At 39.2% G+C, this 4,419-nt stretch overlaps 1 non-coding gene across 1 annotated transcript; it reads right to left on the bottom strand.

Annotated features, from left to right (window-relative positions):
- Positions 1-1,793: 1,793 nt before the first annotated feature.
- On the bottom strand, positions 1,794-1,900 carry LOC141624020 (small nucleolar RNA R71). Its single transcript, XR_012533831.1, has one exon. It is a non-coding gene; the product is annotated as a small nucleolar RNA R71 (small nucleolar RNA).
- Between the last annotated feature and the right edge of the window lie 2,519 nt (positions 1,901-4,419).

Below are 4,419 nucleotides of genomic sequence, written 5' to 3'. Positions count from 1 at the left end.
AGTCTAATTAGAAGGGCATGTTCTTCTTATCAATAATTAGAGTAGTTAATACAAATCAAATCTCTCTTTAATTTTGTAATCAACAATTAATCAAGTTCTAATACAAGTTTTATTTCCTTAATCTCTCTTTTGTTCATCCTTTATTTTGGGTAATTGAAGATTATTTGGGTTATTATTGGGAGATTGACAACCACTCAATCAAGCGTCAAGTACTTCTTTTATCTTTGCTTTATTATTGGAATCATTAGTAGGTATAATTCTCTTAATCCCTCTTTAACTATTGTTAATTATTTTCATTTATTCATCATGTTTCCTTTTGTTGGTATGATTGACAACCTTGCTAGCATGATCAACATGATAATGAGTGAGTAGTCTCTTAGCTAGGGTTAATGGGTGATTAGGGAAAACCAACATGGGGAATGATTCACGCTTAAATTAATATACTTTCATGTTTTATTTGCATGCTTGTTTTGATCTCAACTCATGCACATGTTATATTTGATGAAATGCTAAGCCTATGAATCCTTGCATTTACCACCATCTTCTATCTTTTCAATGAGACTTGTAAGACATAACTCAACTCGAGTCTCATTAGACCATGCATGTTGTTGAGTAGGGAAGACTAAGTCGACTTGTAGGTGTTGTACAATCTAATCGATTCGGCTCCGGGACCCAAACTTTCCTAGGATTGTAAGATATAACCCAACTCAATCCATCACAACAATAATTGCTTGCTTATAATTTGAGAACATGTTTGTATGATCAATTCCCATGATTCCCCTATGATCCCATGACATCCTAGTGCTTTTTAATCAATTGTTTACAACCCTTTTATTTTATCTTGCTTGTTTATTTCCATTGATATTTTAGTTTAGTGACCTTCTACATCAACCCAATTTGTGACACCCCTAAGACACCACTAGTTGCAATAGAAATCTCATTTCAATACCCGTCCCTTGGGATCCGACCTTTACTTGCCTCTTTACTAATTGTAGAGTTGTTTGTGAAGCTATAAATTGTGTTTTGATTCGGACGTGACCCAACGACCACACCTTAAATTGTGAACACGAAACGGGCCGATCAAAAATGGCGCCGTTGCCGGGGACGGTGTTTACTTGATTTAGATTTCCTTTTATTGTTATTAGTTGTGTCTTTCTTCGCCTTGGGGAAGTAAAACTCCTCAAGGTTTGTTCTAATTGTTTTCGAGTTGTTTGATATTTTGCATGGCTAGAAGGTCACAAGGTGATTTGTTACCTTTTGACCGTGAAATTGAAAGAACCTTGACGAACAATAGGAGATTTGCTAGGAGGAATTTGAGAGGTATTAGTGAGGTTGTTCAACCAACTATTGAGTTCATCAACCCTTTTGCAAGAGAAGGAGAGGAGAACCCATTACACAATACCACCCAAAATCAACCTACAATGCCTAAATTCTCGTCACATTCCGTACCCACCGAGGAGAACCTACCCAATGGTACTCCTACACCAAAACATCTAACCGGAAATTTTATTGCCAAATCCGCCTTTATCCAATTAGTCGAAAGGAGCCAATTTGGGGGGATGCCTAGTGAAGACCCTCATTCTCATATGGAAACCTTTTGCGACTATTGTGATGCGATTTCTCAAACTGGTGTGACTCAAGACCAAATTCGATGGGTCTTATTTCCTTTTTCTCTAATCGGCACCGCAAAACAATGGTTGAAGGGCCTTGATAAGGCCACTCTCGGAATTAATTCTTGGAAGAAGTTGGCTCTAGCTTTCTACAAAAAATTCTACCCACCGGAAAAGACTAACATGCTAAGAGCTCAAATTACGGGTTTTAAGCAAAGGGATGAAGAATCTTTGTATGAAGCTTGGGAGAGATTCAAGGGAATTTGTCGCTCATGTCCTCACCATGGACTTAGCGAATGGTTCTTGGTACAACAATTTTGGAACGGTTTATATGAAGATTCAAGTAACATTCTCAACATGGGATCAAATGGAATGTTCACCGAAGTTGATGACAATCAAACATGGAACAAAATTGAGGAAATGGCGGTCCATAACTCACAATATAGTAGACCTCGCAAGGCTACTAGAGGAGGAAAGCATGAAGTGGACTCCGTTACTCAATTGGGTGCTCAACTTAGTGCTCATATTGACACAATTAATTTGAAGTTTGAAAAAGCTATGACTAGACTTGAAGAAGTCTTAAAATCACCAAAGCATCATGTTAATGCCATGACGGCATCCTCATCAATCCCAAGTGGGATATGTGAGAATTGTGGAACTTTGGGACATGACCAAAGTGAATGTAGGGGAAGAAATGAACAAGTGAATGCTTTCCAAGCATACAAGAGCGGTACCCCTTATTCTAACTATTACAATGAAAACACCAAATTCCATCCAAATCTCTCATACAAAAGCCAAAATGTTCAAAACCCTCAAACAACATACACTCCACCACCCATGAGAAACCAAAATCAAAGACTCTTTTACAATCAAAACCAAGGTTACCAAAATCAAAATCCATACAATCACCAAAATGACCAAGGTTTTGATGTCCAAAAAGCGGTCCTCCAAATGCAAAAGAATCAACAAGAATTTTTCACTCAAATGCAAAAAGATAGTCAAGTAAAGGAAACCACCATCAACAACATTCTAGCTCACACCAAGATGTTGGAAACACAATTGACTCAACTAGCATCTTCAAGCTCACAAAGACAAAAGGGGCAATTAGCACCTCAAAGTAATCCCCCAAGACATGAAACGGTTAGTGCCATTCACTTGAGAAGTGGTACAAGGTATGAAGCACCGAAGAAGCAAGTTGAGGATGAAGTTGTGGAAGCTAGTGATAAGGAAGAAATTGTGCAAAACTCCAAAGATGGAGAATCATCAAAAAAATAAATTTCAAAGAGAAATGAAGACAAGGTCAAGGAGAAGGAGCCCATTGTGATTAGACTTCCTTTTCCAAGTCGTCAAGCCAAGCCCAAATTTGATGACCAACTTGGAAAGTTTATGGAAATTGTGAAGAATTTGGAAGTCTCAATTCCTTTCACGGAATTAATAAATCACGTGCCGGCCTATGCGAAATACATGAAAGATATCCTCACAAAGAAGAAGTCGATCCGGAAACTTGAGACTATCGCCTTCACTAAGGTGAGTAGTGCAATACTTCAAGGGAGTTCACCTCCAAAACTAAAGGATCCGGGAAGCTTCTCAATACCGTGTACCATTGGCGACATAACAATCAACAAAGCCTTATGTGATCTAGGGGCTAGTGTGAGTGTTATGCCGTACTCGGTGAGTAAAAGGTTGGGGATAGGAGAGCTTAAATGCACCAACATCACACTCCAAATGGCCGATAGATCGACGAAGACACCATTAGGGATATGGGAAGATGTCCCCGTGCGAATTGGGAAGTTTTTCATCCCGGTGGACTTTGTCATTGTTGATATGGAGGAAGATTCCAACATTCCAATCATTCTAGGAAGACCTTTCCTACACACCGCGGGTGCGGTGATTGATGTGAAACATGGTGAGCTCACTCTAGAAGTGGGAGATGAAAGCAGAACCTTTAATCTTGACAAGACTATGAGAGCTCCTCGTTTGCATGAACCGTGTTTCATGATTGATCATTATAGCCGAAAGGATGAAAGGAAGAAATCGGAACTCCAATGGAAGAAGAAAATTGAAGATGCTCCATTCAAAGAGCAAGTGAATTGTGATAAGGAGAGCTTGCAAAGCTCATCAAAATCAATCAAAGAAGAAGAAGATGGCCTCATTGGCCAAGAAAAGAATTTGGGAGAGTTGTCTCCATCAAATCAAGAGATTTTCAATGATCAACTTAATGAAGTTTGTGGTCTTTGGGACGACGAATTTGAAGGGATTTTTAATCCCTACATTGGTAATGCCATCGATCAAGACCGACAACAAGGGCCAAGGTCTATTGAAGACCTCTACCATGATAATGAACAAGCTTTTGATTACTTCTTCAAGGTGTTGAGCAACATCAACAACACCTTGGACATGCCCCCTTGACATCTCATCAAGAATGAGAGTTTGGTGGAGTCCTCCCTAAACCACCATTTGTAAATATTTCTAACTCCCTAACTTGCATTTCAATTCTTGTATTGCATTTTTGTCATCTTTGGATTTTTATTTACTTTGATCAAGATAATTGTCATGTTTGAGAGAAGTGAGGGAGGGACTAATAATTTCAATTGATGTGTAGTGCTTTAGCTTAGTGTGGGGATGGCAATTGCCTAGGCTATCCATGCCTTAGTAGTGCCCCCACAATGAAGAACACGAGATATAAAGAAGAATGGAAGAATGATAAGGGATATGCATTGTACACGGATAGAACTGAATCCGGGTACAAAGGGGCCGAATCCGAGCGGATTCAGGAGAATCCGCCCGTCTACAGACAATCCGAGCGTAT

The sequence above is a fragment of the Silene latifolia genome, chromosome X (genome assembly GCF_048544455.1).
Source record: "Silene latifolia isolate original U9 population chromosome X, ASM4854445v1, whole genome shotgun sequence".
NCBI classification, from domain to species: Eukaryota; Viridiplantae; Streptophyta; class Magnoliopsida; order Caryophyllales; family Caryophyllaceae; genus Silene; species Silene latifolia.
The sequence above is the reverse complement of the archived record's forward strand: the minus strand, read 5'-3'. Positions and strand labels throughout refer to the sequence as shown.